This window comes from Stegostoma tigrinum, unplaced genomic scaffold, assembly GCF_030684315.1.
Source record: "Stegostoma tigrinum isolate sSteTig4 unplaced genomic scaffold, sSteTig4.hap1 scaffold_195, whole genome shotgun sequence".
Classification (NCBI taxonomy): Eukaryota; Metazoa; Chordata; class Chondrichthyes; order Orectolobiformes; family Stegostomatidae; genus Stegostoma; species Stegostoma tigrinum.
In genome coordinates, this window is record NW_026728134.1 from 59892 (window position 1) to 87540 (window position 27649).

Genomic DNA, 27649 nt, shown 5'->3' on the forward strand with positions numbered 1-27649 from the left:
GTGGTAGACTGCATCCACTGTTCCCATTGTGGCTCCGCTACACCGGAGAAACCAAGCGGAGTCTTGGTCACAACTTTGCAGATCACCCATGTTCGGTTCGCACTAAACACTCCCCCTCCCATTGCTCGCCCCATCCCCCTTTTATGAAGAAGGGTCGAGGCCCGAAACACCAGCTTTTGTGCCCCTGAGATGCTGCTTGTCCTGCTGTGTCCATCCAGCTCCACAGCTTGTTATCTCACACTCTCCAGCATCCGCAGCTCCCATTGTCTCCCCCTGATTGGTGGAAGAATAACCCCGCCCACCCGCCGCACGAATGACGTGACCAAAAACAAAGCCCAGCGGGTCTCGCAGCTTCTGTGACGGAGTAAATACAGCTGACGTTTCGGGTCCGGGGATTCTCGCTGAGAAATGGGCCCCGCCCTTGTCCTCTGATTGGTTGGAGGAGAAGCATTTCCGGTGCCTTTTCTGTCCCGCCTCTTGCTTGCTATTGGTCGTTAGATGTCAACCGGCATCTTCAGCTATGGAGCATGCGCACAGCTCATTGTGACTGTGAGCATGCGCACTGGGAGAGATATCCCGAATGCAATGGTCCTCCCTGAGAGCCACAAGCGGTGAGTACAGGTTAAAGGGGAGGGCAGCTTCGGTGCTGTATTCCAGCAAGAGGGCTGCAGGGTTGCTCAGTTTAGGTCTCAGGTCCCAAACAGGGGTCTTCTGGTGCTGCGTGTAGGTTGCAGAGAGCCTCAGGCTTCTTCCCTGAAACAGGCCGAGACTGTCCTGTGAGAGGGAAAGTCCTGTCAGCTTTTACCCTGTCAAGCCACTTCAGAATGTGATTACAGCAATGAGAGGTGTTCTCAGTAAAGCAGAACTCCAATGTGCACTCACTGGTTAGAGGTCTTTCCACTGTGTCCTGTGTTAGCACCCGCGCTGAGTTTTTTAAAAATCATTTTGGTTTGAATCTGAGAGTTGAACGGTGACGTCTGGTCTGTGAGCAGTAGTTGTGCTAAAAATACAATACAAAATCAATTATTGGTTTCTGAGGCCAGGCCTGGAAGTTAATTGCAGGTTGTTTATTATTCAAAAACTGTGTAGACTCTTTTGGCCATCAATAAGATTAGCATCTGAGAACTGGTGCCAGCAAGTTTGGGAGGGAATGTGGTCAAACAGAATGACTTTAAAACTGGGCCAAATGCGCATCTTTGACACTGAGCCTCTGTCACAGCAGCTGGCTGCTGGTCTGACCGAGGCTCAGAGAAAGACCACAGAGTGGAGGGAGAGAGCTGAGCAGGGTGGGGCCCTGTGGTTTGGATATTGGGGTTATTCTTCACCCATCACCCCACCACAAAATCCAGCCAGTTGTTTATCTCATTGTTCCCTTCCCCAAATTTGCCCCCTTTGTACCTGCAGCCCCTATCCCACCCCTTGCTTCCCCCAGTATCAGCAAACTTCCAAAGATATTTCTGACATACTCTCTTACTTTTCTCAGAACATTCAACAACTTGAAAACTGGATGAAAATGAGAGACAGAGCAGCCACTGCAGAAGCTTCCAAAATCACTCTGCACGTTCTTGAACTGCTGCAATCTGCGTAGTGAAGTAGCTCCCATGTTGCAATTTGGTAAGGAGTTACAGGATTTTCATCCAGTGGTGATAAGGTTGTGCTGTTTTTTTGTATCAATTATCGTCATTTTGTTCTTATGTTCCACCCTTCAACAGAATGGAAACATAGAAAATAGGAACAGGTGCAGGCCATTGTAGCTTTCGATCCTTCTCCGCTAGTCACTTTGATCATGACTGATCATTCTACTCAGCCTCTTCCCGCTTGAGAGCCAGACCCTTTGATTCCTTAAGCCCCGACAACTATACATATTATCTTCTTCTTGGAAGCATCCAGTGTTCGGCCTTAACTGCTTTCTGTGGCAGCAAATTTCACAGGGTCACCAGTCTCTGTATTTTTTTTTTGATTTCCTCATTTCAATCCTTTACAGCCTAGCCCATGCCCCTAATCTCTGACTCCCTGGTCATTGACAACATCCTTCCTGTATTTACCTAGAATTTTATTGGTTTCTGTGAAATCTTTCCTCATTCTTCTAAACTCCAGTGAATTTCATCCTAACCAATCCATCCTATTCTTATATGGAAGTCTTGCCATCCCAGGAATCTGTCTAATCAACTGCTGTGAACAGCCTCCAGAGCCAGAAGTTCCTTCCTCAGATAAAATTTAGAAATTTACACATACCATTCCAGGTGTGGTCTCACTAAGATCCTGTACAATTTCAGCAAGACATCCCTGCTCCTGTACTCAAATGCTGTCACTCTGCAGGTCAAAATACCATTTGCCTTCTTCACCCCCTGCTCCACCTGCATGCTTCCTGTCAGTGACTTGTGTTTTCCTAGTTTTGTAATCCAACTTGATAATCTCGAACTGAGACACATTTCTCATTTAAATGACTAATTGATTGTATAAATACCTGGGATCCACCATGGACCACAGTACCACACTGGTCACTGGTCGGCATACAAGAAGTGACTGTTACCTTGTGCCAAACAGTTCTGTATCCCTGTGAATACCCAATCTCTCATGCTTTAAATGTACGTGCTAATCTCTTCTGTGGGACCTTTGAATTCCTTCGCAAAGCCGACATAAGCCACATCCACTGCCTTTTCAACTCTAAATGTTGCATTCTTGAAACATTCCGGCAGTTTTGTCCAACATGATTTCCCTTTCGTAAATCCATACTGACTCTAATTCTGTCACTGTTTTCCAGTGTTATTCTAAGGTTCATAGTTCTCAGGCTTCTCCCACATCCCTTCTAAAACAAAGAGATAATATCAGCCTCTCTCCAGTCATCTCACACCCACCCATATTTATAGATGATACGAATATTTCTGCAATTTCCTCCCTTACTTCCCACAACATCCTCAGATACACTAGATCAGGTACTGGAGATTTGTCAACCTTTATATTTTCTGAGACATTTAGCACTTCGTCTCCTGTAATGTGAACTATTTTCAAAATATCAAAAATTATTTGAGTTCTCTAGCCTCCTTCATTACAACTTGTCCATGCCGACCAGGCTTCCCAAACTGAACGAGTCCCACTTGCTTGAGTTGGGTCCATATCCCTCTAAACCTTTCCTATTCATGTACCTGTCCAAATGTCTTTTAAATATTGGAAGTGTACCTGCATCTACCACTTCCTTTGGCAGTTCATTCCACATAGAAACAACCTTCTGTTTGAAACAGCTTCCCCTGGTTTCCCTTCAAATCTTTCTCCTCTCCTGTTTAAAAAATACCTTCTAGTTTTGGACTCCCCGATCCAATGGAGAAGACCCTTGCTGTTCACATTATACCCCTCACGATTTTATAAACCTCTCGAAAGCCACTGCTCAACCTCCTATTTTCCAGTGAAGTCCCAGTCTCTCCTCATAACTCATACCCTCCAGTACTGGTAACCTGTAGACTGTAAGTGCAGCATGAAGCCACCCAGAGTAGAAAGCTAATCCAGCCACGAGAAGCATCACCTAACCTCCACCTCTTTGGCCCTTCGTCAAATAGTCTGGCAATAAGAACTGCCCAGATTCTGACATGAACAGGGAACGTTTCAGTTTGCTTTCTGCAGCCCCCCAGTCTTGAAATTCCCCTCGCAAATGAAAAGGGATCTTCCAGTCACCTTAGGTGTACTCTTCATGATTTTATAAACATATAAATCACCCCTCCATTCTTAGACTGCAGTGGAAAAATGCCTCAACCAATCAAGCCTCTCGTTATGATTCTCAACCTCCATTCCTGGCAACTTCCTGCTAAATCTTTGCTGAATCCTCCCGGGTTGATGATATCCTTCGAAGAACAGGAGATCTGAAGTGGACACACTACTCCAGAAGAGGCCTCACTGATGTTCTGCACAAGTTCAACATAACGTCCCAACTCCTATACTCAAAAGGTCTGAGCAGTGAAGGCAAGCAGGCTAAACACCGACTTCACCACCCTTTCTACATGTGATGCCAACCTCACAGAATTAAGGGCCTGAACCCTGAGGTCTCTCTGTTCGACAACACTAACCCCAAGGCCCTACGTTTAATTGTACAAGTCCTGATCTTGTTTGTTTTACCAAAATGAAATACCTTGCCTTTATCCAAATTAAACACCACCTGCCATTCCTCAGCCTCTTAACCCTATAAATCAAGATCTCTTTGTAAACTTGGACAGCCTACTTCGCTGTCCACTATCCTGCCTATTTTGGTGTCATCTGCAAACTTACTGACCATGTCTCCACTATTCTCATCTAAATCGCTTTTTTTTATATAAAGTCAAACAAAATTGGAGTGAACACTGACCCCTGTGGAACACTTCTGGTAACAGGCCTCCGGTCTGACAAACAACCCTCTACCACCAGTCCCTGTGCCCTGTCACTAAGCCATATTTGTATCCAGTTGACAAGCTCCCCCGAATCCCATACGATCTAACTTTACTGATTAGTCCACCTTGTTGAACCTTGTCAAAAACTTTACTCTTGTCAAAATAAACTACGTCCACCGTTCTGCCGTCAATAATTTTCTTTGCTACTTCTCCAAAAAACTCAATCAACTAATCATTCCTTGACTCTCCAAATGCATAAATCCTACATTTGACAATTACCTTCAACTACATGCCCAAAACCGAAGTCAGACTCAGGTCTACAGCTCCCAGGCTTCTCCTGATATTCCTTAAACAAAGGCACAATTTTAGCCACTCTCCAGTCATCTGGCACCTCACTCGTAATTATAGATGATACAAATATTTCTGCAACGTGGCCCCATGTTTTCTCTTTAACTTCCCACAACATGGTTTGATGCACTAGAGCAGGACCTGGAGGTTTAAAGTCAGAGTGTAATACAGCATGGAAACAGGCCCTTCGGCCCAAACTGGTCTGTGCTAACTATGGTGCCCACTCAGCAATTTCTAACTGCCTGCATTTGGTCCATATCCCCCTCTAAACACTTCCATCCATGTACCTGCCAAAATGTGTTTTAAACGTTGCTATTGTACCTGTCTCAACGACTTCCTCTGGCAGCCCATTCCAAATATGCACCACTGTCTGTGTGAAGAAGTTGCCCCTCACGTCCTCCTTAAATCTGCCCCCTCTCACCTTAAATCTGTACACTCTAGTTTTCCATTCCCCATCCCTGGGAAAAAGACTACGTGCATTCATTCTATCTATGCCATTCATGATTTTATTCACCTCAATAAGTTCAGCCCTCATTCTCCTCCATTGCAAGGAATAAAGTCCAATCCTGGCCAACCTCTCCTCAGAACTCACCTACTATTCCTAGCAACATCCTTGTAACTCCTCTTTGCACATTTTCCAGTTTAACTTTGCCTTTCCTGTAACAGGGTGACCAAAACTGTACACCACACTGCAAGTGTGGCCTCACCAATGACCTGCACATCTTTAACACAACATCCAAACTCTTATATGCAATGCATCGACTGAAGAAGGCCAGCATGCTAAATGCTTTCTGAACCACCCTGTCTACCTGTGATGCTGCTTTGAACCAACTGTGCACTTGTGTTTCTCGGTCTCTCTGTTTCACAATATTCCTCAGAACTTCACCATTTACTGTATAACTCCTACCTTGGCTGAACTTTCCAAAGGCCAACACCTCACACTTAGCTGCGTTGAATTTCATTTGGCAATCCTCAGCCCACTTCCACATCTGATCACAATCCCCCTGTAATTTTTGATACCTCAGCGATACCTCTTAAATTTGCAGGTGATACAAAATTACTAATCATGGCATATACATTCATATCCAGATCATTTATGTAAGGGACAAATAGCAAAGATCCCAGCATCGACCCCCGTGGCACACCATTAGCCACAGGCCTCCAGTCCGAGAACCAACATTCAGCCATCATGCTATGCTTTCTACCATCGACCCAATTTCGAATCCCATGAGCTAGCTCTCCCTGGATCCCACACAACCGAACCTTCATGACTAGGCTGCCATAACGTACCTTGTTGAAGGCCTTACTAAAGTCCATATAGACAGCATTCGCTGCCCTAACCTCATCAGTCCTCTTGCTTAACTCCTCAAAAAACTTGAATAGATTTGTCAGACATGATTCCTGTGCATAAATCCATGCTGACTATCCCTCATCAGATCTTGAATATCCCAGCTTTGGTTGATTGACTCCCTGAATATCATCTCCAATACCTTGTCTACCACTGGTTCACTGGCCTGTAGTTCCCTGGCTGGTCTTTGCTACCTTTCTTAACCAATGGGACAACATTAGCCACCCTCCAGTCTTCTGGAATTTAAGTCGTGAGAAAAGATGAAGGGAAAAATCTCTGCAAGGGTCTCTGCAATTTCTTTCCCAGCCTCCCACAGTGTCTAAAGATGGACTTCATCAGATCCAGTGGAATAATCAACCTTAATGTGCTTTAAGGCTGCAAACGCCACCTCGATGGTCCAAAACATACCCACTTGCTTCCCTTGTTTCCTTAGCATCCATGATTCTCTGCTTAGTAAATACTGAGGAGAAATATTCATTGAAAATCTCCCCCATCTCCATGAACAGTTTTCAAACCAAAATATTTCCACCCCTGACTTGTCCCCCGTCAATTTCTTTCTCAACAGTGAAAACTGATGAAATATATTCCTTTCAAATCTCTCTCCTCTCCTGATGCTCAACACAGAGTTAATCTCTTTCATCTTTATGGAGCCCTGCTTGCTCTTTCGGTGCTCACTTGCTTTTAATGCACTTGTAGAAACTCTTTGAATTATTCTTAAGCTTATCAACCAAGGCAGTTTCATGTTTCCTTTTTGCCATCCTGATCTCCTGTTTAAGAATGCCCCTAACACTGTTTACACTTTCAAGAGATTCATTTGAGCCAAGTTTTTTTTATATATCTACTAATTCATATATTTTTTTATTCTTGACTAAAACCCGAGTATCTTTTTTCACCATTGTTCTCTAATCCAACCAACCTTACCTTTCACTCTTTCAGAGACATAATGACTCTGAATTGTCACCTTTTTGAAAGCCCTCCCCGCACTTATCAGACATCCTTATACCTGCCGTCTACTCATGTCAACTTTTGAAAGTTATAAAAACAGAAGCTGCTGGAAAAGCTTAGCAGGTCTGGCAGCATCTGTGACGGACAAATCAGAGTTAATGTTGCGGGTCTGTTAATCCTTCTTCAGAAGTGTTGAAAGTTCTTTTCTTATAGCATTAAAATTTGCCTTACTCCAATTAAAGCTTTTACTTTTTCTGGAAGGCATATCCTGTTCCAAAATTGTTTTAAAACTGATAGTAATTCTGTCACAAGACTCAAAGTTTCCCTGTACTGTCACTTCAGTCACTTGCTATGCCTTATTTTTTTTCCCATAGGAACATCGATTTATTGATAAAGAAAAATTTCTTGATCGCATTTCAGAAAATACTCCCCATCTAAACCTTTAACACAATGGCAGTCCCAGTAAATGTTTGGAAACTGAAAATCACCAACTATTATAACCTTGTTATTCTTACACATATCTGAGATCCCTCTGCATATTTGTTCCTCAGTTTCCCTCTGACTATTCGGACACCTATGGTACAATCCAATTAGATGATTGTTCCTTTCTTATTTCTTATTTCTAATTTCAACATATGTTTTCATGGGATGATTTTTCAGAAACATCTCTTCTAGTGATAGCAGCAATGTTTTCCTTATTTTTAAAAAAAATCCCTGCGATTGGCCCATATTCGCTCCAAACCATTCAAATTCATGTCCTTATCTGAATGTTTTTCAAACATCGTTACTACCCACATCCATCACTTCCTCTGGCAGTTCATTCCACACACTGAGCACTCTATATAAAACAAAAAAATGCCCGTCATGTCTTTTTTAAAATCTTTCTCCTGTCATTTTAAAAATATGCCCCTGGTTTTGAAATCCCCAACCTGAGGGAAACGACCTTTGCTATTCTTTATCTGTGTCTCTCATTATTTTTTTTAAACCTACATAAGGTCATCCCTCAACCTCTTACCTTCCCGTGAAAGAAGTTCCCGCCAATCTAGCGTATGTTTATAACTCAACGCCTTCATTCCTGGCAATATCCTGGTAAGTGTTTTTCCAAACCCAATCCAGTTTAACAATATTCTTCCCACAACAGGATAACCAGAGCAGCACGCAGTCCTCCAGAAGAGGACTCGCCAACATCACTTCCCAACTCCTGTACTCAAAGGACTGAGCAATGAAGACAAGTGTACTAAATGCCTTCCTCACCACCCTGTCTACCTGTGATGCAAATTTCAAAGAAAGATGTACCTGAAACCCGAGGTTTTTTTTTTCTGATTTGCAACACTACCCAGAGCCCAACCGTTAATTGTGCAAGTCCTGCCCTTGTGAAGTATTGCGTTGTGGTAAAACAAACATTTATCCAAATAAAATTCAATCTGCCATTCCTCAGCCCATTGCCCCAATTGATTAAGATCTCTCTGAAATCCAGAAAACCACGAGGCCATCTCCCTTGTTATGACAACAAATAATCATCAATGAAAAGATGTTCTGCTTCATTTGTACAAGGAAGGTGTCAAACCAAATCTCGAATACTGTCTGCAGGTTTTGGTCTTCCGTTCGTTTATTCAAAGTGGCTCAGAGGAGGTTTACAAGATTGAAACCTGGAATCAGTGGGTTGTCTGAGGAAGATGGATTGGGCAGGAAAGAAGGAAAAGGATTTGTCAGGAGCTGCTGATTAAAACAGGAAACTGATGTGAGCCAGGATATAGGGTGTATTGAAGTAGAGTCTGTTTGGGTTCAGCTGAGAAACACCAATGGGCAGAAAATGACCTTAGTGCTGCATATGGACCCCAAGCTGCAGTAATATTGGGGAAGGCATTAGGGTGGAATTGAGAGATACAAGGCATAAAGTTATGGCTTTAATTACAGGTGACTGCAACCTACTTATCAATTGCCCAAATCACACTGTAGCAGTACAGTGCAGGAGGGATCCTTATTGTCTATATGGTACAATTTTATGAATCAACATGTTGAAGAATCAGATGGGTATTGTATGATGAGGATGGAATAATTGACAATTCAGTTGAGTATGGGCCCTTAAGGATGGATGAGTGACCACAATAGGATAGAATTCTTCACAAAGCTGGAGAGTGATCATGGGATGTGCGGGAGTGGAATGTCTTATCGTGGGAGCAGATGCGACGGAGGCGGAGGAATTGGGAATAGGGGTTGGAATTTTTTGCAGGAGGGTGGGTGGGGGGGTGGTGTATTCTAGGTAGCTGTGGGGGTCAGTGTGCTTGAAATGGACATCAGTTACAAGCTGGTTGCCTGAGATGGCGACTGAGAGGTCCAGGAAGGTGAGGGATGTGCTGGAGATGGCCCAGGTGAACTGAAGGTTAGGGTGGAAGGTGTTGGTGAAGTGGATGAACTGTTCGAGCCCTCTGGGGAGCAAGACGCGGCGCTGATACAGTCATCAATGTACCGGAGGAAGAGGTGGGGTTTGGGGCCTGTGTCGGTGTGGAAGAGCGACTGTTCCACGTAACCTACAAAGAGGCAGGCATAGCTGTGGACCATGCGGGTGCCCATGGCCACCCCCTTAGTCTGTAGGAAGTGGGAGGAGTCAAAAGAGAAGTTGTTGAGGGTGAGGACGAGTTCAGCTAGGCAGGTGAGAGTGTTGGTGGAGGGGGACTGGTCGGGCCTGCGGGACAGGAAGAAGCGGAGGGCCTTGAGGCCATCTGCATGCGGAATGCAGGTGTATAGGGACTGGACGTCCGTGGTGAATATGAGCTGTTGGGGGTCAGGGAATTGGAATTCCTGGAGGAGGTGGAGGGCGTTGGTGGTTTCACGGACGTAGGTGGGGAGTTCCTGGACCAAAGGGGAGAAAATGGAGTCCAGATAGGTGGAGATGAGTTCGGTGAGGCAGGAGCAGGCTGAGACGATGGGTCGACCAGGACAGGCAGGTTTGTGGATTTTGGGAAGGAGATAGAAACGGGCCGTGCTTTCCCTGAAGGATAGCCGTGAGCCAGATGATTTTTTTTTCCTGACGATTGACAACGGTTTCATGATCATCATTAAACTCTTCGTTGAAGATTGGTAGTGAAAGACTGGTCACGAAGAATATGGGCTCTCCTTACAAGCAGAAACAATGAATTTATAATGGGGTGCAAAGTGATGGCAGACCAATTAAATATAACTGAGGTTTTCAAGAAGGAGGATACAAATAATGTCCCAAAATTAAGGGGATCTCAGGGTCTAATAGGAAGGTGGAATCAGTATTAGTAGGAAAATGATATTGGAAAAACTAATGGGATAACAGGCAGATAAATCTCCAGAGACTGATAACCTTCATCTCAAAGTACCTTAGGAAGTGGCTGTAGAAATAATAGATGCACAAGTGGTTATCCTCCAAATTCTATACACCGTCAGTTTTTTATGGATTGGAGGATTGCTAATGTAACCCCAGTATGTAAGAAGGTAGTCAGAAAGAAAACAGGGAATTTGCATAAAATTGTTGGTTGGAAAAATATGTTAGGGTCAGCTATAAAAGATGGAATAACAGAGTCCTTGGAAGATAGTGTCAAGGGCAGACAGAGCCAGAAGAGCCTTTTTCCGTGCTGTAGACTGTGTTGGGCGTGAATTCCCTCCACGCCACTCACCATCCTGACTTGGAAATGTATTGCTACACCTTCAGTACTGCTGGTTCAAAATCCTGAATTCTCTGCCTAACAGCATTATGTGTCCACCTACCACTCATGGGCTACTGTGGTTTATGCAGGCAGATCACTGCCACCTTCTCCATGACAACTAAACTCAGCCAGCAATGCCCACAGGGTGTTTTTTTTTAATTATTCAGGCCAAGTGGGAATGTGGAATCGAAGCGTAAATAGATCAGCTTTGACCTTCTTGAGGCTCGAGGGACAGAATGGACAACTCTGATTCCTAATTTGTGTGTTCTCTACTCCGATTTAAAATGCATCATCCCACTAGGAATGATGTTTTCCCTGTAAGTTAGAAGGATGACGGCTGATGTGATTAAATTTTTTCCAATGTTAATTGAAGCTGTTTGGGGTGTAGAGAGGAACTAATCCACTGGGTGAGTGAAGTGGGAATACAAACCCTGAACCCCCTCACCCACAGTAATCAGACAAGACTCGAGTTTCTTTGTCTTGCGGTTTATTCAAACAAAGGAATGAGGAACAAGTGTAGGCCACTCGGCCCCTCGACCCTGCTCTGCGACTCTATAAAATCACTGCTGATCTAATTTCAACCTCAGCTCTATGTGCCTGCATATCTCAGAATATCTTTCATCGTCTTGGTCAGCAAGAATCTGCATCCACTGCCTTTTGACGAAGGGAGTCACAAAGGTTCTCAGCCCTCTGAGAGAAAAGAAATGTTCCTCACTATTTCAAATGGACTCACCCTTACCTTTAAACAATGACCCTCAGTTCTAGATCCTTCCAGAAGAGGGACCACGTTTTCACCATGCATCTGGTCAGGTCCCCTCAGGAACTTTCATGTTCCAATTTAGTCTCCTCTTTCTTTTCTCACCTCCAGAGGACACAGGCGAGCCTGTCTCGATTTTCCTCTAGATTTTCTTTTAAGGCAATCCACTCATTCCAGGTATTAGTCCACTGAATTTGCCCCGAAATGTTTCATAACCTTCTTTAAGTTGGGTGACCAGAACTGAACACAAGTACTCAAAATGCAAATCTCACCAGTGCAAAAGGGGAATTAATTATCGAAAGGAGGACCATGAATTCCGACTTGCTTACAGGAATGCATTTTCAGCAAGCCTCGGTCATTTACACGTATCCAGTTACAGAGTGACACAGGTTATGGTCAGATAGGTGTACGGTTTGTATTGTTACACCGACAGCATTGTTGTGGTCTCACTCAAACCTCCCACTCTGGCTCTGCACAAATAATGATTGGCTCTGCAGCCAGTTCCCACAGCCTGATTTGTCCTGTATTTTTCATCTTCTGTCCTTTCAAAGATATCAAATGATCCAAGTGGAATAGCTCAACAAGACTGACAACATCGTGAAGGAAAAAAAAACAGAATTTCTGTTTCGTGTCTGGTGACCCTTACTCTCAACTTGAGAAAGGGTCACCAGACCTGAAACATTCACTCTGTTTTTTTTCATTCACAGATGTTGTCAGTCCTGCTGAGCTTTTCCAGCAACTTTTATTTTCATTCCTGACTTGCAACACCCCGCAGTTTCTTGTGAGCCAGGTGACAATCCGGCAGCTTTCATTCTACTTTTACTGTATTAAATTTATTTTCCAGGAAATTTGAAAGGGAACATTTACTGACAGGCAGCTCAACTCAAACACGGGATCAAAAACTGCCAGGGACACGTAATTCTCAGGAGCTTTGAACATGGAAGGAACAAGCATCGTTTACAGTGAAGAGAAACCATACATGTGGTCTGTGTGGACAAGCCTTCAGTCAGTTGTCTGGCCTGTCAGTACATAAATGCAGTCAAAACAGGGTGACAACAATGACATCAAGCAGCACTTGCTTTGTAATATCACAGTGATGGATCTCAGTTTGAGTTAAGCAAGGGCCACTCATCTCCTCTCCTCCCTACATTCTTGGTGCAAACATGGACCAAACAGCTGAATTCCAAATGTGAGAGTGACTATCCACTATCTTAAGGCTCCATTTGACAGAGCATTGTATTAAGGAATCATGACAAAGTTAAGTTCAATAGGAACCAGAGAATATTATTCTTCCATGGATAGCTGGTTTTTAAAAAACATTGTGTCTTCAGACCTCACTGGATTGAAACAAGGTGAGTTTATTCAAACTTGTACCACATACACGCGGAAGAGGTCTATCAGCCGAGCTCGGAGACACTTCCATTTACAGCTACTCAGAAACAGCATATTAAGGCATTTTCACGTCAGAAGGGTTGCATGTAACATTGATATAAAATAAATGTATATGTAAGTTCTTACAACAAAACAGGATGCTGTTCAGTTTCTGACAAAGTTCTGAGTCCTCTAATTTCAACAGGACTGCCACTTCCATACTATCTTCAGAGCTTCTCTACCCCACTATCAGCTCACAGCTGGGCGAGTAATATTTACATGACTGTTATACAGATAGTTTCAGAGCCCTAAGTAACTGTTGATGTTTCGCTGTTATGGACCTTCAGTTAAACTGTCTGAGGCATGTGAATGTGAAAACATCCCATTCATTTATATACTTCTATAAATTAAAATCTTTTGTCTGCATTTGATTCCTGCACAGAGACTTTAATTTATAGAAGTAAACTCTTATCCACCTACACATTGATATGCAGGCACTACCCTGAAGCTTCCTGCCCAGTTAGGAATTCAGTGTAAAGCTTTTGTAACTCCTTTTCTTCTCACACATCGGTCTGCAGACACTGTCTTAAGATTCCTGACTGAATTAAAATCCGAATCAAACTGTTTCAATAGGGTTAGCTGGGGAAGTTTTGTAAAGGTGTGAAACCTCTGAAGCATGTAACTTCTATCGCTGACAAAGGGACCAGGGCACTGACTTTGTTCTAGTCAGACACACTGGCAACTTGAAATCAGAATCTGTCCCGGCCAACAATTCGAAATCGCCTCCTGCCATTAGCAGCTGCTTCACTAGCAATCGATACTATATCCTGGTCTTTTATATTGTTGATGGAATAACTGTTTGGTATCCTGTTTTTGTCTGTTGTAGTAATTGTTTTATGTATCATGTCACTGTAAGTTGTGAAATCGTTTTATGTATCATGTCTTTTGTAAACTATAAAAAGCGGGGACTGTCCGCTGCTCGGGGAGAATTACTTGAGACTGTGCACTCTGTGCTGGGTTGAGTACAGTAATTCTCCACAGCTTGCACTTAGCTGGTTATAAAAGGATTTGTGTTTTTCTAAACAGGCCAGTGTCTTGTTATTGCAGTAAGTCCATGAGGGTCTCCGAAAACGAACTTGACAACATCACAGCTCCGGAACTCAATCCCTCTACCAATAAAACCTAACACACCGTAAGCCGCCTTGACAGCACTATCAACCTGGGTGGCAACTTTCAGGGGTCTATGTAGATGGACACCAAGATCCCTCTGCACATCCACACTACCAATATTTGTTTTCCAATGACCCAGTCTTCTGCCTTCCTATTATTCCTCCCAAAGTGAATCACCTCAAGAGTTTTGAGAAGATTTGTAGCTCAGGTTGAGGTTCTGGATGTGAGTTTGCTCGCTGAGCTGGAAGGTTTGTTTTCAGACATTTCGTCACCATTCTAGGTAACATCATCACTGATGATGTTACCTAGAATGGTGACGAAACGTCTGAAAATGAATCACCTCGCATTTATCCGTATTAAACTCCATTTGCCAAGTTTCAGCCAAATTCTGCAGTTTATCCAAGTCTCCCTGCAACCTGCAACATTCTTCCACACTGTCCACCACTCCACCGACTTTAGTGTCATCTTACTCACCCATCCACCTATGCTGGCGGCCAAGTCATTTATCAAAATGACAAACAGCAGTGGTCCCAAAACAGATCCTTGAGGCACACCACTAGTGACCTGACTCCAGGCTGAATATGGTTATGGGGAAGTCTGTGCTATGATGGAAGGATAATATAACAGTAAAGTACATGAAAGCGATTGCAGAACATGGTGGTGCTGATGTATCTGTGAGTCCTGGCACATGAATCCTATAATTTTAGTCTGCGCATGTAGCCACTGATTAAGAAAGTATATGGAATGGTGCTGTTTTATGCAAAACCTATCTCTATAATCATTGGATTGTTATACTACACCTGTACTGGGCTTTACTAAGACCACTCCCGATATATTCCGAGCAGTTACAATTCCCGAAACTGAAAACAAAATGCAATTGCTTCAGAAGCTTATCAAATTTATTTCATGTTACCCATTCCTGGAAGGAAAGTCTTGTCGAGCCACAGAGTCATACAGTTCAGGAACAGACCCTTTGGTCCAACCCGTCCATGCTGACCAGAATTTCCAAACTGATGTATTTCCATTTGCTAGCATTAGGCCCATAACCCTCTAAACCCTTCCTATTCATGTATCCATCGTGGTGCTTTTTAAATGTTGTGACTGTACCAGCCTCAACCACTTCCTCTGGCAGCTTATTGCTTACACACAGCACCCTCTGCATGCAACAGTTACCCTTCAGGTCTCTTTAAAATCTCCTCCGTCTTTCAATATCTCTATGCACTCTATTTTTGCACACCCTCACCTGAGAAAAAATGACCTTGGCTGTTCCCTGTATCACGCAATATTCAGAGAAAAATTGCCATCTTTCAGCCCCCCGAAGCAGTCTGTGTACATGTGTGGGATGACAACAGTCAAGCTTATGCTGTTGAAGTGTCGGTAATATTCATGTAACAGTACAAAGTTATACACTGCTCATGTCCACGGTAATAATGGAGCAGTTTTTCCAGCTCTTCAAGCTGGTTTCAAAGGAAGGGGATGAAGCCATTTAGCTCATCAAAACTATTGGGAAATAAGGGGCACAGCCCATTCACTCTCTCCTGCCTATTACACATGAAGGCAAGGAGTCTCGACAGCACATCGAGCTGTTAAACAGGTACCGGGGTCATCCGATCAGGTCCTTGAACCTTGTCCCTGGGACCAGGAGCCGGCCATTCCGACCCTCAAGCCACATAAACAGAAACAGAAGGATGTCATTGATGCTCCAGCATGACAAACCAATGAAGCAGAGAATGCACAGACTGCTCCATGTGGTTTCTCCTGGTGCCATTGCTCATGGTACACACATGTGACTTTAACGTCAGAACAAAAACAAAGTCACTGGAAAAACTCAGCAGCTCTGGCAGGATCTGTGAAGGAGAAAACAGAGTTAATGTTTCGAGTCCGGTGACTCTCTCTCAGAACGGTTACTTTAATGTCACTTGCTGATGGTTAGGAGGGACAGTGGATGATAACGGAATAGTGTAGGTTAGATGGGCTTCGGTTTGTTTTCACAGGACGGTGCAACATCGAGGGCTGAAGGTTCTGTACTGCACTGTAATGTTCTATGAATCATATCAGATCGCATGGATCAGTTACAGCAGTAGCTGGAGGCAAAGAGGAATTTACAGGAGCGAGGGAATGTGATGAATATCTGTTCCGGGGGTGGAAATACTGCAGATGCAGTGAGGTTGATGGGTTACTTGTAGGAAATGTAGGATGGGTTGACAGGCAATGCAGGAGTCTCCTGTAGCCATCTCAATCTCAAACGATTATGCTGTTTTGGGGAATTCGGGCGTGACAGACTCTCGGAGGCATATAGCACTCAGAGCCAAGTTTCTGGTAGCCATACTGTCTCTACTGTAATGAGGATTACATCAGGTTCCAAGTGATTGATTTCAGGGAACTGTCAAGGCAGAAACACAGGCAGACGTTTCTGCAGCCAACAGCAAGACAGCAGGATAGTGTGTTGCCTACAGAGTGCGAGGGTTAAGGATGTCTTGGACAGGGTAAATAATATTCTCAATGGCTCGACAGACGAACAGGAGATTGTTGTACACTTTGGAACTAACAACATAGGACGAGAAAATGGATGAGATTTTGAGGGTAGCACATGGGAAATTAGGGAAGGATGTATGAAAGTTGGTTGCTGAGTACAGTAATACCTGGATTACTTCTGGTGACACGAACTAGTGAGGTTTGGAATAGAGAAGATCGAGCAGATGGACTCGGGGCTGAGGAGCTGATATGGGGGAAAGGATACACATTTCTGGATATTTGGAATCTCTTCCGGGTTGAAGTGAACTTTACAAAGAGGATGGATTGCAGTTGAATGGGAAGTGGCCTAATATTCTGGCATTGAGAATTGTTCTAGCCATCCAGGAGGATTTAAACTGGTAAGATGGTGAGGGTGGGATGCAGGGTTGGTGCAGATGGATATGCTGGAGGGATCAAGTGACATTGTGAGAAAAGGGAGCAGTCTGAGTCTGTTGCAGTAGTTTTTTTTTAAAAAAGCAAGTCAAGTAGGCAAAGCAGGCTGGAGCAAAGCAGAGAATGAGGTAGGTATGATAAGTTAAACTGCATTTATATCAATGCACGTGGCCTGATAGTATTGCAGCTTAACTCGGCACGGTTAGTGACTTGAGACTGGGATAACATAGCTATCAGAAATGTGGCTCCTGGATGGACAGTCATGGCAGCTTAACGTTCAAGCAGATAGCTGCTGTCAGACAGGTCGAAAACGTTGCAAAGGAGGTGGGGAAGAAGGGCGATGACATTTTTGATTTGGGATAACATTCTGGCTGTACTTAGGGAGGATATTCCTATGAGTATGATCAATGAAGTTATTTGGGTGCAATTGAGAAATAAGAAAGAGTTGACCACATTGTAGGAATTGTACTCCCCACCACAAAAATAAACAGTCAGTAGTTCAACTGAGAAGCAAATTTGTTAGGATATGATAGTTATGTGTTAAAATAATAAGGTGGCCACGGTAGGGGATTTTAACTTTCCAAAAATAGACTGAGCTTGCCATAGTGTGAAAGAATCAGATAGAAGGAGGGTTCTTCTGTGTATGTTCATGAATTTTTTTTGTTCAGCATGTGGATTTACCTCCAAGAGAAGGTTAAAGAATGAATTAGACGTACTCTTGGGGAATAAGGCAGGGAAAGTAACCGAGTTGTCAGTGGGGTAGCACTCTGGGGCAAAGAAAATCCATAATTTTATTCATTTTAAAATAAGTATGAAAAAGAATTGACCTGACCTAAAAGCTAAAGTTCTAAACTTCAGCAAGGTCATTTTGAACGATATTAGCCGTGAACTGTCAAAAGTTGATATGAATGATATTCGCAAGTAAAGGGATGGCTTGCAATGGGAAATCGTCACAAATTTATAACGAAATTCCAGCGACAGTACACTTGGTTAGGATGAAAGGCAAGGCTGATAGGTGTAGGGAATGCTGGATGACTCGAGAAATTGAGTTTCGGATCAAGAAAAAGAAGGAGGCATGTATCAGGTATCGACAGCGGGGATTGCATGCATCCCTACAGGAGACGAAGGAAAGTTGGAGTATACTTAAGAAGGGAATCATGAGGGCAAAAAGTGGTCATGAGAGAGTTTCAGTAAATAGGGTTAAGGAGAAGTCAAAGGATTTATGCAAATACATTTTGGAGAAAAGAGTATATAAGGAGAGAATGGGGCCCCTTAAAAATCAGCAAGGTTGCCTATGTGTGGAACCGCAGGAGATGAGTGAGTTACTAAAATGAACAAATTGTATCTGTGCTTTCTGTTCAAAGCATACGAACCTGAGGGAACTCGGGGAAATAAACAGCAAGAAGTGTCCACGTTACGGAGGTAGTGGTGCTGGCCCCTTAAAATGTATAAAGATGAATAAATCATCAGGATCTGATCAAATATATCCTCGGCATTTATGGGAACCTAGGGAACTGACTTATGGGCACCTTGCTGAGATATTTGTATCATCGATAGCCACCGATGATGTGATGGAAGGCTGAAAGTTGGCTATCATGGTCCCACTATTTAAGGAAGGTGATCAGGGAAAGATAGGGAACTGTAGACTGGTGAGGATGACATCAGTGATGGGCATATTGTTGGAGGGGATTTTCAGGACAGGATTTACATGTATTTGGAAAGGGAAGGGCTGATTGAGGACTGTCAGCATGGCTTTGCGCTGGGAAATTGTGTCTCAATAACTTGATTAAATTTGAAGAAATGATGAGAAGGATTGATGGAGGCAGAGTGTTAGATGTTGTCTATATAGGTTTCAGTCAGGCATTCAACAAGGTTCCACATGGTGGACTGGTTAGCAATGTCACATCACATGGAATACAGGGAGAACGAACAATTTGAATAAAAATTAGCTTAAAGGAAGAAGACAAAGCACAGTGACAGAGTGCTTTTCGAAATGCAAACCTGCGGCCAATGGTGTCCTACAACGACCAGTAATGGGCCATTGTTTTTGTCATTCTACAATGATTTCACTTTTAAAACAGGAGGTATAGTTGGTAAGTTTGCAGATGACACTAAAATTGGTGATGTAATGAACAATGAAGCAAGTTATCTCAGGAAAAAATTGATTTGAATTTCCCACAGTTCCTCATTTTCACTATTCACCATGTTCCCTGCTATTTCTGGAAGAGTTTCTGTTCCTCCCTTCATGGAAACAGAACATCACATTCACTACACCAGGCAGGGCTGGCGTTTGTCATGTTGTGAATATATTGGAGGTCGGCACTCTGGCACATGATGGATAAGTCACCCACTGCTGCAAAGAAAGTTCTAGAATGAGATAACAATGTGAAGAGCTGGATGAAGCGCCCAGACCCAAAACATCAGCTTTCCTGCTTCTCTGGTGCTGTCTGGCCTCCTGTGTTCATCCAGCTCTATACCTAATCTCATATTCCAGTATCAGCAGTTCCTACTATCTCTGAGTAAGTTCTAGAATGAAACCAGTTCACTTGATGCTCTTTGTCAGTACTGCCCTCTCCCTGATGCATACATTGTGTACTCTCCCACTGTTGGAAATGCCTTTCTCTCCTTAGTTTATTTTCCTGGCTGATAAATAGACATATCTCTACACAGTCGCAGTGGCCTGAAATATTAATGAGTCTGCTCTTCATAGAAGCAGTGGACAATGTAATTGCACAATTTTCTGTATCACAGTCGCGATAGCAGCAACATGTGAACCATCGTCAATTACCTTTAACTGTGACCATTCCACAAGGCAGTTTGGAGCCAAACACATTGTTATGGGTTTGAATTCACACTTAATCCAGACCAGTAAAACGTTAGATTTCTTTATCAGAGGAGATCAGTGGAATGAGATCGGTTTTTTAGTCAAAATGCTGCTGATTTTATGGTTGTTATTACTGAAATTCACTTTCGTTACAATTCTTATCATTAGAATTTAAGTTCTACCACCAACTGTGGTGTGATTTGAAACAATATCTTTAGAGTAATAACCTGTGTCTCTGGAATTACCTGCTGAGTGACTTAATTGATCTGACATGATGTTCCTATCGTTGATTACTTCAGAAACAAGAACAAGGGTGTGATCAAATTAATTGTAACTTGGAAGACAGGTCAGAAATGAGCTGGAACTATCAAGTCTGAATTTTACCACGTCATAGATAATGGTTTATTCAGTAACAGTACAGAGGCAGAGGGGGAGAGTGGGGACATTATGGAGCTGGTGTTGGACAGGTTTGGCGATGGAGACAATAGCGAAACATAAATCAATAAAGGCCCTCAATGATGTGAACAAGTCTTCTTCTCAGATGCCTTTGAAGGATGAGTCTGAAATTCATGAACAATGAAGTGAGGTTTTAGTTAAACTGAAGATAATAGATTCCATCTTTTCCAAATGTCGGCAACAGAAACAACAATAAAGTTGAATATACTTTGTGGAAGTAATGACTGGACAGAGATAGAGAGACTTACCAGGAACACCAACAATAGCGAGAATGGGATAGTAACCAACTTGAATAACCCACAGTGCACCTAGTATCCGCTCTGGTAATGTCGACCTATAGTTAGTAAGATAGTAAAGACCCGAGGATAAACTCCTGCCCATTGTTGTAACATTCCAGTCTATTGTTCTCAGATTCTGATCCATTGTTGTAACATCCCAGTCTATTGTTCTCAGATTCTGATCCATTGTTGTAACATCCCAGTCTATTGTTCTCAGATTCTGATCCATTGTTGTAACATTCCAGTCTATTGTTCTCAGATTCTGATCTCTCCGCCCCCTCTCTCTGCAGCTGCTGATCCCTGTTAGTGTGTTTGCTGATGTCTCACTTGTACTGTGGGATAACACACTGAATGGAGTCCCTTAGTAATAGGAGAGGGAAAGCCTCCTGTGACACAGTTCGAATCTGTGGAGACTGACATCAATCACAGTCACCGAACAAACAGTTCCAGATAACGCCTTTCAATACACCTTCAGTGAATCTTCAGTTCACAATTAAAACTGGACTGGATTGCACGTTAACATCGTTGGCTGTAGGTCTTATATACCATTAGCTATTGCTCTAATGACGTCTGTCGTGGGGGAGAATGATGGATGTTTTCATTTTTCAGGCTAAATGGCTCTGCCCTGTTGTCCATGTGCAATGCTGTAACCACCTGCACCAACACCCTCCCCCTCCAAAAAAGAACACAATCAAAATGTTATTACTGTGCTGATTACTCTGACACAACCAACAACAACAAAAAATAATCGCTGGGCATAGTCGGGCTGACCTTGCAGAGTAAGTGTGGTTTTCTCGCTGCTGTAATAAAACAACAATGTATCTTCAACATGCAAAGTTCTTCATTGCAGTTTATGTGCTTTAACACACTAACATTTACATTTCTTGATTCAATTGACCAAAACTAAAATCAAATGCAGCGTGTACAATGACATTGTCATTAAACATCATGGACGAAATAGTCAGGGACAAAATGAATGTGACATTGGTTCAGAGACGAGTGGAATGGTGGCAGTGGCTGTAGTGACTGGAGCGGAAGACAGTAATATCCCAATGTCACCAGTATTTAACTAGCACTTATTCTGACAGACAGAATGAAATGCAAAGCAGAGCAAGTCAATACGTTATACTTGGGAGATGGAGTGCCAAACAACAATATGATCATAGTATGATAACTTTAAATGTGATGTAGGAAATTACGTATTATGTATACACTTTTTAATCATGGGGTATCCCCAGGATATTCAAAATTAAAAGCAGATCAAGATTTCAAAATGTTAGGTGTATCTCGAGATGACAGAATAATAATAGTAGGAATACAGTTCATCCCCAGCCGGTACAGAGATGATGGGCTGAGTGACCACAGCTTTGCTGTAAATATTCTGAGATTTGTATGAAAAGTTTTCAGAGCCTGAGGGGAGATGCTTTCAGTGAAGGGCACGGATTGTGCTGTCATGAGTCATCTATTTCTGTTGTCTCATGAAGTGCAGCCACCTCTAAAATTACTTTTAATCAAAATTGATTTCCAGATATTCATGCATTTAGGATGATATTCGCATTTTTTTGGAACTTAAAAGAAGAAACAGACACTGGGGCATGATGGGTGTAATCGGCAGAATAACGCTAATGGAAACAGGAATGGATGATATTGTCAAAATCCGACCAAGCTGGGCCAGTCCAGAAAAGCAAAATGCTGGAGATTATGGAAATTTGAAACAGAAACAGAAATTGGTGGAGATGAGGCAACATCTGGAGACAGACTTTGAGTTAACATATCTAGTCTGTTATGAACCTGTTCTGAAAAAGTCATATTACAGATGCTGCTGGACTGGATAAGTTACATTCCAGAATTTCTTTTCTTTCTTTTGGACTGTCACAATTTGTCTGATCTGGATCAGAACAATAAAGCTGCCATTTGAGTTGACCTTCAAGTATTTGTGAATGATCATTAAATGAGTCATTGCAAAGTTTCCGCATTAAAGATCCCTAATATTGATGCCATGTCGCATTGAGATAAATTGCCAAGAATGGATTGAACTCAGTGCCACTGATATCGCATGGTCAGTCCTCTGATTGAAAACGATGAGGATCCTTACCACAATGTCATGCCATGCTCCTGATGTTGCTGGGCTTACACTCATTTGGCAAAGTCTTACCTTCCAAGACTTTAGACTCAACTTTGAAACCATAAAGTATCTTGATATTCTTAATAAGACACACTCATCCATGCATTTTAGCAGGCACGAGCAAGGACAATGTTTATTTTTCATCAAGAGCTCTAGAGAACGTAACATGAAGCTGCCTTCCTGAAACGCTTCCAATCCAAGTGGTGCAGAAGTACACACAGAACTGTTTATAAGGGGTTCCAAGATTGTGCAGGATTGTCTCCAATTTGCATTGATCACGTTTTTACTTCGGGTCCATGATGCCATAATGAGTGAAGTAGCATGGGCGGCATGGGAAGTTACTCTGATCTCACTTCAAATGATATTGGAACACCAGCTGAAACAATAAAGAGTGAAAGTACAGAACACTGTGCTCACTGTCCTCACAAAATTCCGAAGAATTTTCAGTATAGACTTGCAATTCTGTCAGGTGATGTTTGTCCTATTTGTGACGAGGCTATTTGGTGTCTGAAATGTACTGCTTAGGAGGATAGCTGAGGCAGGTAACATGCCAAACTATAAAAAGCATTTGGATCAGCACCTGGTAGTGCAGTCTCAATGAGATTTTTCTCAATTGTCTGATTCTATGTGGTAGCAGCCATGAAAGGCCTGATATATTCCAAAGTACTAGCCAATGGCACTTGTTTGTCTGTTCCATCAACTGTGTTCAGAAAGTTTTTTTCAAAACCGCATCTCTCATAAAGTATCAGCACTCACTCAACCTGGGACTGCCCAGCTGTCTCTGAAAACATCCAGCTTTTTTCAAATGGTCAGTGCCAGATTATTCCAGCTGTTAATCACCGTTATCTTAATGAAGCTAATAAAATGGATACAGCTTTCCCTTCATTAGAATAATGTATTTTAGCTGTTATGTTGTCATTCCTCAAAAGAACAATAAACTCCTTGTTCCCAAATGCACATTTTGATGATGTATTTGTTTTCCTGCCAGTTCTTAACCTCCACTCCCTTCCAGTGCTGTTTCCATGATCCGGTTCCATGTTTGTGTCACTCGAATATGCATTGTCAAAGAGACTGTTTCTGTTTGAGCCAGGATTGTGAATGCTCACAAACTAACAGAACATATTGACAGGAGATTAAAACATCAGCAACCCAACTGTACTGAAACCGAGTCCTCAGCACCATTTTATGGTCCTCAGTTACTGCAGTCATGTGTCGTTATTCCAAAAGATGTGGGCACCATTCAGGTTTAGCTGATGAATGGCTAACAAGAGTAGTCCTTCAGTGCTGTCTGGCAGGAATTATCTCCAACAGGAGGCAAACCAAAAGCCCTCCCTTGATATTCAATGAAATAATCAACTTCCAGAAACAAATATCCTGCATGTAACTATTCATCAGAAATTCACCAAATCATAGAGTCAGAAAGTTGTGAAGAACGGAAACAGAGGCTTCAGTTTCACCTCGTCCGTGCCAACTACATATTCCAAATAAATCTTCTCCCATTTGCCACCATTTGGCCCATATCCCTCTAAACCCTTTCGAATCACATACCCATCCTTTCAAATGTTGTAATTGTACCAAAATCTAGCACTTCCCCTTGCAACTCATTCCACACACACTCACACCACCCTCTGTGTGAAAAAGTTACCCCTGACGTCCCTTCTCAATATTTTCCAGCTTACCTTAAACCCACACCGTGTAATTTTAGACTTCCCGACCCCAGTGAAAACACCTTGTCTGGATGCCCTATCTATTCCCCTCCTGACTTTACAAACATCAGTAAGGTCACCCCTCAGCCTCCGAATCTCCAGGAAAAAGTTTATTCAGTTGCCCCCTGCAGCTAAAACCTTCCAACCCTGGCAACACCGTTATAAATCTTCTCTGAACCCTTTCAAGTTTCACAACATCCTTCCGATAACAGGGAGAGAGAATTGCATGCAATATTCCAAAAGTGGCCTAACTAGTGTACAGCTGCAACAGGACCTCCCTACTACGATACACAATGTACTGGCCAATAAAAGCAAGTTGTACCAAATTCTTTCTTCACTATCCTAGCTGCCTCTGAATCCACTTTCATGGAACTATGCGCCCACTAACAGGACACGTTTTCCAGCAATACTCTCCAAGGGCTTACCATTTAGAGTACAAGTCCTGCCCTAATTTGAATTCCAAAACACAGCACATCACATTTATTCAAAATAAACTCTATCTACCACCTCGTGGCCCAGTGTCCCATCTGAACAAGATCCCATTGTACTCTGAAGTAACCTTTTTAAGTGTCCACGACATTTCCAATTTGGTGAAATTCGGGCTGGAAGTTTTCAAGGTCAATTAGGGCTGATCTAGCTACATTAAAATCCCAAATGAATTCAAAAGAAAGTCTGATTTTCCCGAAGATTATAAAACAATGTAGACATTTGTAATGATCTATCGAGCTAATCACTGTCTTTGATGTTGTGGGATATATTTGCAAAACGCAGTTCAAGCATAAAGTGAAAGAAAAAAGCAAAATCTCAGGTCACAGATAATTTAGATAACTCAGCATTTGAGAAGCAGCTGGAGGAGCATTCAAAATGCCAGAGCCTAGTGGCTGTAGACTTCTAGGAAAGTGTGATTAATGCAGTTTTGTTTGTTTGACTGGAATAGACATGCTGAGCTGAAGGTCCTGTTTGTCAACTGAATGACTCTCTGACCTTAATTTTTGAAAACAGAAAATACAGTCTTACAATTTCCATATGTTGTGAGCATCAAATGTTGAGGATTACGCTGTCCAAGGCCACACAGCATCCTGGTTTGGATATATATCATTGTCCATTCACTGTCACTTGCTCAGAATCCTGTACTTCTCCATGAAACATATCTGTTAGTGTCCCTGGGTTTCATCATCATATTCTGAATGGGAATTAGACAGAGGCAATAAATGCTGCTCTTGTCAATGAAACTCATCTCACCAGAACAAATAAAAGTAATCTGTTCTATTAAAGACATATATTCAGCCCAATCTGTTTACTAAAGCAGTTTTAATGAGAATTTAACTTTGTTCTATTCCTCTGTTCTTTCTGGAAAACCATGAAACTTTCCCGAATATTTTCATAGTGCTGTTTAAAAATCGGATTTGGAAGTTGTACCCATTGTTCTGAAAGGGAGAGCCTTCGTGGCCACATGAATTCTTTCCTTATTTTCCAGTTTATGAAGACAATAGACGTACAAACTTGGATCAGAAGTAAGTGATCAGAAAAATCAAACCCAGTCTGCCATGCCATGAGTTCTTGAAAGATCTGGATGTGGCCTCAAATAAACATTCCTCTCCACCCCTTATAACATTAGTGTGCCATTCTTAGTCAAGAATCTTTCTGCCTCTCCCTTAAGAATATTCAATTTTTTATCCTCCATCTCTCTCTGGAAAGACTTCCATAAGCACACAATCCTTTGAAAGGGTAAAAGAAATAAGTCACCATTGTCTAACTGAGATATTCTCCATTTTACAGTCCATCCACTGTTCACAAATGGAAATATTGTTTCAGCATTCAACTTGAAAAGACTGCTCAGAATATTTTGGGTTTAAACAAGACCATGTGTCATTCGCCTAAAGTCCAATAAATCCAGGGCCAGTCTGGTTATGATTTCCTCTGAAGATAAATATTTCTCACAGGAATCAGTTCAGCCAATCATCTCTGGATAGCTTCTGATTTCATCATGCCCACAGTGCTCTCAATGCAGTCTCACCATTACCCTGGAAAAGCTTCCAAAAACTTCCCTCTTCAGCCTTGAAACTGCTCGACCACATCCTGAACAAACCAGGTACTACTGCCACATCACCTTTCTGCGTCCCTGCCTATGGAACCAGATCATCCCCATTGGACTACAGTCCACATTCAAGCCTTCCCAATTTGACCCCGAACGTGACAATGTCTACATCCAGAACTTCAGAAGCGTTCAGTACATTAAGACATTTCAGAAGTGTTTCTCCCTGTGCCTCCTGAAACACACACTCGCAACAATGCGCCGGCATCTCCAGGCACTGCAATCCAGCCTTCCCCAGCTCAGAGCCTCCCTCTCTCAGACCTGCAAAGGAGCTCTGTTTTCTTTTATTCTTCGTAGGATCCACAACCTGAACTCACAATTCTACTCAGCTTTAGTGGACACAAAAAACCATAAGTACAGTCAACTTACTGGTGCCTACCATCCAAAACGGGCTTCCTCCACCACCCAAATCGCCAACCCTACCCAGGAACTCCCCCACAATGTGCCCGCCACCATTGGCCATGTGGCCACTGTCGGAGCCACCAGGAAAGATGTCACATCCTCCGCCGCCGGATACACCGTTTCCAGGACAGTGAATGCCACTGCCTCCATTTCCGAGTCCAACACCATAGACACTGAGGACACACCTACCGTCACCGCGGCTGCCACCTCTTACCATGCTCCGCCCACCGCCGATGCAACTCCACCCACTGCCACCGTACGTAATTCTGCCCACTGCTGACGCTGACGCAACTCCACCCGCCATTGCCGAAGCAACTCTGCCCACCGCCTCCACAGCCAGCAGCTCCAGAGGAAACAGAAAAACTGAGCCCTGCCAAGTCTACACCTTCCCTTCCTTACTACCCCCCTTACTGAGGACGAACGGTCAGTCCTCAGTAAAGGGCTCACCTTTGTCCCCCTCCACCCACAATTCAACGAGAACCGCTCATGCTTGGACGCTGAGTAGTTTTTCCACCGCATCCGCCTCCACGCTTACTTCTTCAGTCGTGAGCCTAACCCTCCCTCTACTGGCCCCTTCTCCCTCCTCCAACGCACCCACCCCTCCTGCACACCATCCCAAGACCCCCGACCCTCCCTCAACCGCTTCATCATTAACTGCCGTCATGACATCAATCGCCTCGACCTCTCCGCCCCTCCCACCCACTCCAACCTCTCCCCTGCAGAACGTGCAGACCTCTGCTCCAATCCCAACCTCACCACAAAACCCAAGGACAAGGGAGGCGTAGTTGTAGTATGGTGCACTGACCTCTACATCGCTGAGGCTGTATGCCGACACTCCTACACCACCTCCTACTGTCTCCTTGATCATGACCCCACGCCCGATCACCA

General features: G+C 43.1%; 1 long non-coding RNA gene across 1 annotated transcript; it reads left to right on the forward strand.

The window, feature by feature from the left end:
* Positions 1-506: 506 nt before the first annotated feature.
* LOC132207890 (uncharacterized) lies at positions 507-13881 on the forward strand. The gene is made up of 3 exons (XR_009443968.1): positions 507-611; positions 1484-1614; positions 12272-13881. It is a non-coding gene; the product is annotated as an uncharacterized LOC132207890 (long non-coding RNA).
* Positions 13882-27649: the final 13768 nt, after the last annotated feature.